At 51.3% G+C, this 12,658-nt stretch overlaps 1 pseudogene across 1 annotated transcript; it reads left to right on the forward strand.

Annotated features, from left to right (window-relative positions):
- The first annotated feature begins 6,508 nt into the window (after nucleotides 1-6,508).
- Nucleotides 6,509-11,295, forward strand: LOC309543583 (annotated as a pseudogene). Its single transcript has 3 exons — nucleotides 6,509-7,480; nucleotides 8,939-9,527; nucleotides 11,263-11,295. The product of its transcript is annotated as an uncharacterized misc_RNA (transcript).
- The last annotated feature ends 1,363 nt before the right edge of the window (nucleotides 11,296-12,658 follow it).

The following is a 12,658-nucleotide window of genomic DNA, read 5'->3' on the forward strand; positions in this document are numbered from 1 at the left end:
CTGCAGAGAGATTACTGCTTCCACTTCTTCCTCCTCTGTCTGCAGAGAGATCACTGCTTCCACTTCTTCCTCCTCTGTCTGCAGAGATCACTGCTTCCACTTCTTCCTCCTCTGTCTGCAGAGAGATCACTGCATCCACTTCTTCCTCCTCTGTCTGCAGAGATCACTGCTTCCACTTCTTCCTCCTCTGTCTGCAGAGAGATCACTGCTTCCACTTCTTCCTCCTCTGTCTGCAGAGAGATCACTGCTTCCACTTCTTCCTCCTCTGTCTGCAAAGAGATCACTGCTTCCACTTCTTCCTCCTCTGTCTGCAGAGAGATCACTGCTTCCACTTCTTCCTCCTCTGTATGCAGAGAGATCACTGCTTCCACTTCTTCCTCCTCTGTCTGCAGAGATCACTGCTTCCACTTCTTCCTCCTCTGTCTGCAGAGAGATCACTGCTTCCACTTCTTCCTCCTCTGTCTGCAGAGAGATCACTGCTTCCACTTCTTCCTCTTCTGTCTGCAGAGATCACTGCCTCCACTTCTTCCTCCTCTGTCTGCGGAGAGATCACTGCTTCCACTTCTTCCTCCTCTGTCTGAAGAGAGATCACTGCTTCCACTTCTTCCTCCTCTGTCTGCAGAGAGATCACTGCTTCCACTTCTTCCTCCTCTGTATGCAGAGAGATCACTGCTTCCACTTCTTCCTCCTCTGTCTGCAGAGATCACTGCTTCCACTTCTTCCTCCTCTGTCTGCAGAGGTCACTATCTCCACTTCTTCCTCCTCTCTCTGCAGAGAGATCACTGCTTCCACTTCTTCCTCCTCTGTCTGCAGAGATCACTGCTTCCACTTCTTCCTCCTCTGTCTGCAGAGATCACTGCCTCCACTTCTTCCTCCTCTGTCTGCAGAGATCACTGCCTCCACTTCTTCCTCCTCTGTCTGCAGAGATCACTGCCTCCACTTCTTCCTCCTCTGTCTGCAGAGAGATCACTGCTTCCACTTCTTCCTCCTCTGTCTTCAGAGACATCACTGCTTCCACTTCTTCCTCCTCTGTCTGCAGAGAGATCACTGCTTCCACTTCTTCCTCCTCTGTCTGCAGAGAGATCACTGCTTCCACTTCTTCCTCCTCTGTCTGCAGAGAGATCACTGCTTCCACTTCTTCCTCCTCTGTCTGCAGAGATCACTGCTTCCACTTCTTCCTCCTCTGTCTGCAGAGAGATCACTGCATCCACTTCTTCCTCCTCTGTCTGCAGAGAGATCACTGCTTCTACTTCTTCCTCCTCTCTCTGCAGAGATCACTGCTTCCACTTCTTCCTCCTCTGTCTGCAGAGAGATCACTGCATCCACTTCTTCCTCCTCTGTCTGCAGAGAGATCACTGCTTCCACTTCTTCCTCCTCTGTCTGCATAGAGATCACTGCCTCCACTTCTTCCTCCTCTGTCTGCAGAGAGATCACTGCTTCCACTTCTTCCTCCTCTGTCTTCAGAGAGATCACTGCTTCCACTTCTTCCTCCTCTGTCTGCAGAGATCACTGCTTCCACTTCTTCCTCCTCTGTCTGCAGAGAGATCACTGCTTCCACTTCTTCCTCCTCTGTCTGCAGAGAGATCACTGCTTCCACTTCTTCCTCCTCTGTCTGCAGAGAGATCACTGCTTCCACTTCTTCCTCCTCTGTCTGCAGAGAGATCACTGCTTCCACTTCTTCCTCCTCTGTCTGCAGAGAGATCACTGCTTCCACTTCTTCCTCCTCTGTCTGCAGAGATCACTGCTTCCACTTCTTCCTCCTCTGTCTGCAGAGATCACTGCTTCCACTTCTTCCTCCTCTGTCTGCAGAGATCACTGCTTCCACTTCTTCCTCCTCTGTCTGCAGAGATCACTGCTTCCACTTCTTCCTCCTCTGTCTGCAGAGAGATCACTGCCTCTACTTCTTCCTCCTCTGTCTGCAGAGATCACTGCTTCCACTTCTTCCTCCTCTGTCTGCAGAGAGATCACTGCTTCCACTTCTTCCTCCTCTGTCTGCAGAGAGATCCCTGCTTCCACTTCTTCCTCCTCTGTCTGCAGAGAGATCACTGCTTCCACTTCTTCCTCCTCTGTCTGCAGAGATCACTGCCTCCACTTCTTCCTCCTCTGTCTGCAGAGAGATCACTGCTTCCACTTCTTCCTCCTCTGTCTGCAGAGAGATCACTGCTTCCACTTCTTCCTCCTCTGTCTGCAGAGAGATCACTGCTTCCACTTCTTCCTCCTCTGTCTGCAGAGAGATCACTGCTTCCACTTCTTCCTCCTCTGTCTGCAGAGAGATCACTGCTTCCACTTCTTCCTCCTCTGTCTGCAGAGATCACTGCCTCCACTTTTTCCTCCTCTGTCTGCAGAGAGATCACTGCTTCCACTTCTTCCTCCTCTGTCTGCAGAGATCACTGCTTCCACTTCTTCCTCCTCTCTCTGCAGAGAGATCACTGCTTCCACTTCTTCCTCCTCTGTCTGCAGAGAGATCACTGCTTCCACTTCTTCCTCCGCTGTCTGCAGAGAGATCACTGCTTCCACTTCTTCCTCCTCTGTCTGCAGAGATCACTGCCTTCACTTCTTCCTCCTCTGTCTGCAGAGAGATCACTGCCTCCACTTCTTCCTCCTCTGTCTACAGAGATCACTGCTTCCACTTCTTCCTCCTCTGTCTGCAGAGATCACTGCTTCCACTTCTTCCTCCTCTGTCTGCAGAGATCACTGCCTCCACTTCTTCCTCCTCCGTCTGCGGAGAGATCACTGCTTCCACTTCTTCCTCCTCTGTCTGCAGAGAGATCACTGCTTCCACTTCTTCCTCCTCTGTCTGCAGAGAGATCACTGCTTCCACTTCTTCCTCCTCTGTCTGCAGAGATCACTGCTTCCACTTCTTCCTCCTCTGTCTGCAGAGAGATCACTGCTTCCACTTCTTCCTCCTCTGTCTGCAGAGATCACTGCTTCCACTTCTTCCTCCTCTGTCTGCAGAGATCACTGCTTCCACTTCTTCCTCCTCTGTCTGCAGAGATCACTGCTTCCACTTCTTCCTCCTCTGTCTGCAGAGATCACTGCTTCCACTTCTTCCTCCTCTGTCTGCAGAGATCACTGCTTCCACTTCTTCCTCCTCTGTCTGCAGAGATCACTGCCTCTACTTCTTCCTCCTCTGTCTGCAGAGATCACTGCTTCCACTTCTTCCTCCTCTGTCTGCAGAGAGATCACTGCTTCCACTTCTTCCTCCTCTGTCTGCAGAGAGATCACTGCTTCCACTTCTTCCTCCTCTGTCTGCAGAGATCCCTGCTTCCACTTCTTCCTCCTCTGTCTGCAGAGAGATCACTGCTTCCACTTCTTCCTCCTCTGTCTGCAGAGATCACTGCCTCCACTTCTTCCTCCTCTGTCTGCAGAGAGATCACTGCTTCCACTTCTTCCTCCTCTGTCTGCAGAGAGATCACTGCTTCCACTTCTTCCTCCTCTGTCTGCAGAGAGATCACTGCTTCCACTTCTTCCTCCTCTGTCTGCAGAGAGATCCCTGCTTCCACTTCTTCCTCCTCTCTCTGCAGAGATCACTGCTTCCACTTCTTCCTCCTCTGTCTGCAGAGAGATCCCTGCTTCCACTTCTTCCTCCTCTGTCTGCAGAGATCACTGCTTCCACTTCTTCCTCCTCTGTCTGCAGAGATCACTGCCTCCACTTCTTCCTCCTCTGTCTGCAGAGAGATCACTGCTTCCACTTCTTCCTCCTCTGTCTGCAGAGAGATCACTGCTTCCACTTCTTCCTCCTCTGTCTGCAGAGATCACTGCCTCCACTTCTTCCTCCTCTGTCTGCAGAGAGATCACTGCTTCCACTTCTTCCTCCTCTGTCTGCAGAGATCACTGCTTCCACTTCTTCCTCCTCTCTCTGCAGAGAGATCACTGCTTCCACTTCTTCCTCCTCTGTCTGCAGAGAGATCACTGCTTCCACTTCTTCCTCCTCTGTCTGCAGAGATCACTGCCTCCACTTCTTCCTCCTCTGTCTGCAGAGAGATCACTGCCTCCACTTCTTCCTCCTCTGTCTGCAGAGAGATCACTGCTTCCACTTCTTCCTCCTCTGTCTGCAGAGAGATCACTGCTTCCACTTCTTCCTCCTCTGTCTGCAGAGAGATCACTGCTTCCACTTCTTCCTCTTCTGTCTGCAGAGATCACTGCCTCCACTTCTTCCTCCTCTGTCTGCGGAGAGATCACTGCTTCCACTTCTTCCTCCTCTGTCTGCAGAGAGATCACTGCTTCCACTTCTTCCTCCTCTGTCTGCAGAGAGATCACTGCTTCCACTTCTTCCTCCTCTGTCTGCAGAGATCACTGCTTCCACTTCTTCCTCCTCTGTCTGCAGAGAGATCACTGCTTCCACTTCTTCCTCCTCTGTCTGCAGAGATCACTGCCTCCACTTCTTCCTCCTCTGTCTGCGGAGAGATCACTGCTTCCACTTCTTCCTCCTCTGTCTGCAGAGAGATCACTGCTTCCACTTCTTCCTCCTCTGTCTGCAGAGAGATCACTGCTTCCACTTCTTCCTCCTCTGTCTGCAGAGAGATCACTGCTTCCACTTCTTCCTCCTCTGTCTGCAGAGAGATCACTGCTTCCACTTCTTCCTCCTCTGTCTGCAGAGATCACTGCCTCCACTTCTTCCTCCTCTGTCTGCAGAGAGATCACTGCCTCCACTTCTTCCTCCTCTGTCTGCAGAGAGATCACTGCTTCCACTTCTTCCTCCTCTGTCTGCAGAGAGATCACTGCTTCCACTTCTTCCTCCTCTGTCTGCAGAGAGATCACTGCTTCCACTTCTTCCTCTTCTGTCTGCAGAGATCACTGCCTCCACTTCTTCCTCCTCTGTCTGCGGAGAGATCACTGCTTCCACTTCTTCCTCCTCTGTCTGCAGAGAGATCACTGCTTCCACTTCTTCCTCCTCTGTCTGCAGAGAGATCACTGCTTCCACTTCTTCCTCCTCTGTCTGCAGAGATCACTGCTTCCACTTCTTCCTCCTCTGTCTGCAGAGAGATCACTGCTTCCACTTCTTCCTCCTCTCTCTGCAGAGATCCCTGACCCAGGAAGATGTAATATCTCTGTGTTATTGTTGGCTGTGATGTGTAAAGGTCGATTGTTTGTGTATTATATTCTTCCTCTGCAGGTCGCCTTGTGCTCAGTGAGATCTCCAGTGACCCCGATATACCGGACTATGGACGTCCTGTGACTCTGCGCTGTGATGTGATTGGCTGTGATCCTGGAGACACCCCTCAGGTCACCTGGTCAGCGAATGGAAGAGATCTGGGGAAAGGAGTGACCCGAGGCAGCGGAGACGTTCTGTCCTGTTCTCTGACTATAACACCTACAGCTCAGGATTATGGGAAGATTTATACCTGCAGGGTGACACAAAGGGATATGCAGCCAATCACAAAGGAAAGCTGCTTGCGTCTTCCAGGTACATTTTCCTGTATTCTATAATTCAGAAAAACCATTGGTCAGAGGTCAAAGCTGCAGACATTTCATCTGCACAACAACGTATTATGTTAGCCGTGTATTGTAGAGGGTGCCACACATACAGTACATGTCACACGGAGGTGAACAATTCAACCAGAGGTACCCAATGGGATGGTAGGTGTACCCGGGAGGTGTAGGCCAACAGCAGGTTCTCTGAGGAACAGAACACAGCAGAGAGGAGATAGTAGCTGTATCTACAGTATGTCATATCAAGGTTCTAGTGGATGGTCCTGCATGAGAACTTGTGATGCAAAATCCCTCAAGGCTAGGAGTCTAAGGGGCAGCTGACCCTAGGGTTTTGGCTTAGCAATATGGTGACCCCAGGTCTCAACCCTTAGGTACACCCCTTGTGGCAAACACAGCCACTATATATTGTCCCTCGTGTATGCATTATGTTTATTGCATGTGTATACCTTTAAGAACCAAGTGTTTGTAGTGTGGTTTGTGTGGAGAGAGTGAGAACTCTTTCACTTGGGACTATCATATTTCTGAGCAGTGTCCCTCAGGAGATTTATGGGGATGTATTGCAGATGGCTACAAAATGGTAGAAGTGTTTCATAGACCTATGCCAGTGGGGTGGGGTTTGTTATTGTGAATACCTGCATTCCATTGTCCTATTGTTCCTGTCTGCCTTGTAAGCATATTATGGGATGTGTGTTTGTGTGGAATGGCTCGAAGAGGGAGGGGTTTTGGCGTAGATCTCTTGTGTTTTCAACAAACAAGGCATTCTAGTTGTTGACTCCCAGCCTATGTGTCGTCTAGTTCTTGGGAGGGAAGGATGGTATAACGCTATCTGGATTGTTGCATGCTGTACCTGCCTATTGGATTATTACCTGTTTTTCTGTCTATCAGTTGAGACTCTGTAGATTAAACTTCCCCTCCGCTACAACTGGTGGCAAGCGACGGGATTGCAAACCGCACAACAGATCCACGATCGGCAGTAACTACCGAACAAAGAGGAGAGGCAGCAGCACAACGGAACGAGCCATTCGGATAAAACCAGCATTCGGGAAATATGTCAAAGTATACAAACGCTTGGTGAATGGAGGTGAACTATGCAGCATTGAAAAGAACTACATTGAAGGAATTATTGCGAGCTAGAGGGGGAAACGCCAGCCGCAAAACAAAAGCGACCCTTGTAGCAGAGCTCATGGAGGGAGACCGAGCAACCCCTGCCGCGGGCCCACCGGAGGCAGAACGCAGCGAATTTGACAAGGAGCTACAGAGCAGACTGGCCTACTACCCAGAGCCCCACTCAAGAGAAATACTGGACCGGCTGATGGCGGACGTACAGGAATACCTGGTGGTCAAACACCAAGCAAGTCAGCGAGCTGGGGAGAGAGCTCCAACGCCTGTCCACATTACCCAGGGGAAGCCCAAGATTCCATACCAGGCGTTTAAAAGCTATACCAAAACCGACGGCGAGGTAGAAGATTACCTACAAGATTTCGAAAGGTTATGCCACCTGCACAATATCAGTGCGGAGGATCGAGTACCCCTACTGGCAGGGAGACTATCTGGTCGCGCAGCAGAGGCATACCGTGCCTTACCCGACGAGGACAGTACAGACTATGCCAAGGTGAAGCAGGCCATTCTAGCTAGGTATGCAATTACCTCAGAGGCCTACCGCCTAAAGTTCAGAGATATTAAAAAGCTCACCAGAGACACTCACACAGAATGGGCGCACCGTCTACAACGAGCGGCAAAAGGATGGTTGGAAGCCACCCAAGTCAACACCCTAGAAGACCTGTTCCAGCTAATGGTAATGGAGCAGTTCTTTAACGGGATACCTGCTCATCTGCAGAATTGGGTGCGAGATCGGAAACCACGCACTCTACAAGACGCAGCCAAGTTAGCGGATGAGTTTCAAGATACCAGGAGGGAACAGCGCACTCAACCAAGAGCAGCCTATGGACCTACAGCACCAGTACCAGCCGTAACCGCAGCCGTCCCAGCACGCCCGGGGGTAAGCAATAACACCTACGCCCCCCGGTATCAGGCTCGCCCCCCGATATGCAGAGGCGTACCTAGGGTCTCCAGCGCCCTTGGCGAGGAGCTGTATCGGCGCCCCCCCTCCCCTGCCCCATCTAGGTGTATTTTGCAGAGCAGACACTGATGCAGCCAAGTGTAAATGAACATCACTGTCCATTTACACCCAACTGCCCTCCAATCTCTTGTTGGGAACAGATGCCCTTTTGTTCATTTTTAGCAGATCAGAATGGATTAGAGGTGCAATAGGTGGATTTAAATGCATACAGTTGTACTGTGCTCGGGTATATGGAGATAATATGGATGTATCGCCTGAGATCAGCATACCTAGGCAGGGATAGTTTATTCCTATGCTGTGTGTGCCTGGAAATCTGTCCCGTGTTTGCCCAGTGTAGAGCTCTCCAGTGGGCAAACATTGTGTCAGGTGTGAACAGAAAGAGAGGGGGGTTAAAGAGAGAGAGGGGGGTGACAGCGAGAGAGAGAGATAGAGAGGGGGAGGTGACAGAGAGAGAGAGAGGGGGGAGGGGACAGAGAGAGAGAGATAGAGGAGGGGTTTGACAGATGGAGAACGGGGTGACAAAGAGAGAGAGGGTGACAGAGAGAGAGAGAAAGAGGGTGAGAGAGAGAGAGAGTGGGTGACAGTGAGAGAGAGGGGGGTGACAGTGAGAGAGAGGGGGTGACAGTGAGAGAGAGAGAGGGGTGTGACAGAGAGACCCCTAGCCCTGTCTGCACTCCCTCTTGTGCCCCCATGTACCAGTCCCTATCTGCTGGAACTTGTCTGTGATACTCAGTAAAGTACCTTTCAGAAAGATGACAAGAAGCAGGCTGGACCTGATTCCTTGGTCAGGGAGGTCACACACTAGCAAAGCTTTATTGTGACTGGGAACAAGCATCAAAGCAGCTACAAGTGCACACTCATCTTCAGGCTGTCTCCCCTTTAACTTTACCTTAAAGTCATGCAACCAGGTGCTATGACTGTGAATAGGAAACGATCATCATCCCCAGGACATGGATCCATGCTCCGCCTCCTCATTACTCTCCTCTCGTAACAGAGCAGACAGGCTTGCCTCCCTCCCTGCTGTTTTGCCAGTCATGGCAGGGGAGTGGAGGGGGGCGCCCGCCCGATGTCTGTGTCATGCTCAGCCTCTCACTGTCAGAGAGAGTGCAGAATTCATCCACCATTTGCAGCCTGTTGAGCCGGGAGCTGCCTAGGAGCCTTCTGATGACGAGTCATGTTGTGGGCGGAGCACCGAGCTCCGAGTCTGACACTCACAGTCACAGTCTAGACTGTATGGACACACAGCGGGCGGCTTCCCCGGGATTGGAGCGGAGCGGGGGGGGCGCGTCGGCTGAACAGAGGACCGGGAGGAGCAGTAAGTGCTCTGCTTCTGCACCACACTGCCAGTGTTTTTCCGCCCCCCCCTCGGCCTGCGCCCCTGGCGGGCGCCGTTCTGGCCAACCCCACGGTACGCCCCTGCCGATACGATGCCACACCTGCAACCAGCAGGGACATATGCAGCGGGACTGCCCCCGCAACCGACCATGGCCCAGCTGGAATACCCCGGCACCCAACAACTGAGCAGCGGTTCGTTGTACCCAAGCGGAACCCTACAGAGTACCCGAGGTCCCAGCTTCCACCGAGGAACCTCTGGGTACGCTACATGAAGTCAACCCTATCTAAGTGGCTTCTGACAACCGCCAAGGGCACCGACAAGAGGTACAGATGGAGGGGAGAAAGGTACAGGGGTTTGCGAGACTCTGGAGCTACTATAACGCTGGTCCGCAACCACCTAGTACCCAAGCACAACCTCACAGGGGAGTGTGTGGCAGTACGTGTAGCCGGGGGAGCGATCTACCAGATCCCCTCTGCGAAGGTACACCTGAATTGGGGAGCGGGGAATGGGAATGTGGAGGTGGGCATGATGCAGGATTTACCCACAGACGTTTTGGGCAACGACCTGGGGGAGCTGACTTCAGCTTTTGTTCCCCAATCTACCATCCACGAAGCTTATCCGGTTGTGACCCGGCAGCAGGCTCGCACCACAGCACCACCTAACCACTCTGAGGCTCAGGTAAGCAATGTGCCCCCCATGCCTAATGTCACTCCCTGGGCGTCCCCCCTAGAATTTGGGTCGGAGGTGGCCATAGACCCTTCCTTACAGCTGTATAAAGACCGTGTAGATAAAAATCAGGCAGGGTTAGCAGGGGAAAGATACACCTGGGAAAAGGGACTCCTATAACGCCAAGCCGAGAAGGTAATAGCCGGATCAATCCCCATACCCATTAAGCAATTAATTGATCCCCGGAAATATAGATTGGAACTGCTGCGCATAGCGCACGACATACCCCTGTCCGGACACTTAGGGATCACTTGTACTAAACACAGGCTAACCCAGAATTTGTTTTGGCCAGGAATCTCACAGGATGTACGGCAATATTGCCAGACCTGTGATACCTGCCAAAGGGTAGGGAAGAGGGGTGACCGATACAAGGCCCGGCTACGATCTCTGCCCATAATTGAGGAACCCTTTAGCCGGGTCGCAGTAGATATAATAGGCCCCTTAACTAAACCTAGCCCATCCGGCAAGAAATACGTCCTAACCGTGGTAGACTACGCCACCAGATACCCTGAGGCAGTGGCCTTGACCAATGTGCACGCAGAAACGGTAGCAGATGCCCTGATGCGAATATTCTCCCGCGTGGGATTTCCCCGGGAGATTATTTCAGATAGGGGCACTCAGTTCACCGCCGAAGTAACGCACCAGCTCTGGAAGATATGTGGGGAACAACAGATCTTGAACTCCGCATATCACCCCCAGTCCAATAGGCTCTGTGAACGTTTTAACGGCATCCTCAAACAGATGATCCGTACGTTCATGGATACCCAGAAAGACTGGGAAAGGTTCCTTTCCCATTTAATGTTTGCATATATAGAGGTACCCCAAGAATCCACCGGATTCTCCCCTTTTGAACTTCTGTTCGGAAGGAGAGTGAGGGGCCCCCTAGATTTAATCCGGGAACATTGGGAAGGAGAAGGGACCATTAATGGTACACCTATCGTACCATATGTGCTGGAGTTTAGGGAACGCCTGGAGGCCCTGACTCAGACTGTACGCGACAACCTCCAGGCGGCCCAACAACGACAGAGCCGATGATACGATAGGGGAGCCAGGGACCGCAGCTTTCAAGTCGGGCAAAAAGTATTAATTTTACGACCAATCCACAAAGACAAGCTGCAGGCCTCCTGGCAGGGCCCATACAAGGTGGTAGAACAAATATGTGATACCACCTATGTGATCGGTCCAGTCGCAGGCGTAGGAGCCAAACGCATGCTCCACATAAACATGCTCAAACCCTACCAGGAACGTGCCGAAGAGGTAACTGCAATTTGCGCATCCGCAGCTGAGGATTTTGATAATCTACTTCTCCCAGACCTCCTAGATCAGGAGGGCCGGAACGGAGATCTGGGAGAAATACAGGTGGGGGAGCAACTAAGCGCACAGGAGCGTACCCAAGCTCAAAGTCTAATTAGGGAAAAGGGGGCCGCCTTCTCTAACTTACCCAGGTACACCCCATTGGCCACCCACAAGGTCGAAACCTTAGAACAGACACCCCTTCGCCAACCCCCCTACCGCATCCCTGAATCAGTAAAAGAACCCCTCACTGATTTAACTCGCAAGAATCTTCCCAAGATAGTAGCCTGGGCTCCAGAGTGTGAACAGGCATTCCAACAGCTCAAAACGGCACTTGTTAACTCTCCTGTACTTTCTGCTCCCGATCCAACTAAACGATTTCTCGTTCATACAGACGCTTCTATGTTTGGATTGGGAGCAGTACTGAGCCAAGTCGGAGCGGATGGCGGCGAGCACCCAGTGGCTTATCTAAGCAGGAAACTTTTACCCCGGGGAAGTGAGCTATGCCGCCATTGAAAAGGAGTGCCTGGCTGTGGTGTGGGCCCTCAAGAAGCTACAACAGTATTTATGTGGACAACCTTTCTCTTTATTCACGGATCACAACCCGTTGGTGTGGCTAAACCGGGTGTCAGGAGACAATGCCAGGCTGCTGTGCTGGAGTTTGGAGCTGCAGCCTTTTGACTTTACCATCCACTACCGCCCTGGGAAGCAAAACGGCAACGCCGACGGGTTATCCAGACAAACAGAAATTGACAAATGATCCATGAGTACTCCTCCGGACATCCCCAAGCCGATCCGTTAGGATCAGACTGTGTATGCTGGCTTAGTTCTGGGGGAGCATTGTGGCAAACACAGCCACTGTATATTGTCCTTCGTGTATGCATTATGTTTATTGCATGTGTATACCGTTAAGAACCGAGTGTTTGTAGTGGGGTTTGTGTTGAGAGAGTGAGAACTCTTTCACTTGGGACTATCATATTTCTGAGCAGTGTCCCTCAGGAGATGTGTGGGGATGTATTGCAGATGGCTAGAAAATGGTAGAAGTGTTTCATAGACCCATGCTAGTGGGGTGGGGTTTGTTATTGTGAATACCTGCATTCCATTATCCCCATTGTGTAGATCCCTTGTGTTTGTGTTTTCAATAAACAGGGCATTCTAGTTTTGACTCCCAGCCTATGTGTCGTCTAGTTCTTGGGAGGGAAGGATGGTATAACGCTACCTGGATTGTTGCATGCTGTACCTGCCTATTGGGATTATTACCTGTTTTCCTGTCTATCAGCGGAGACCCTGTAGATTAAACTACTTCTCCGCTACACCCCTCTATAGGACTCATGGACTACAGAGCCCACAGATCAGGAACACACTAAGTAACAATGGACTGGAACAGATAGCAGGATATTGGCCAGAGTTCAGGACAGGTGATGGATTTGGATGGTCAGGATATAAGCCAAAGGTCAGGGCAGGGAACAGACACAGATAACCAAGATACAAGCCAGGATAACTGCTACTAACCAGCTGTATTTAGACTGAGTGAGAGCCAGCTTCAAACGTACAGCTCACAGAGAGGCAGTCCAGACATGAAAAGCACCTTTAAAGCAGAGTTCCGGCCACAAAATCGACATAATCGATTTTGGGCCATCCGCTTGCTTTTGGTCACCTGAAAAAGAAATGGATAGTTACGATTTTTTTTTTGTTTACTTACCTTGTTATTGAAGAAAAATATACTTACCTTTCTTCCACTTCCTCCCTCTGCGGCCTGCGCCATCTCTCCCTCTTTGCATTGATTCCTG

This window comes from Pelophylax lessonae, assembly GCF_965119305.1.
Source record: "Pelophylax lessonae genome assembly, contig: HAP1_SCAFFOLD_247, whole genome shotgun sequence".
Lineage (NCBI taxonomy): Eukaryota > Metazoa > Chordata > Amphibia > Anura > Ranidae > Pelophylax > Pelophylax lessonae.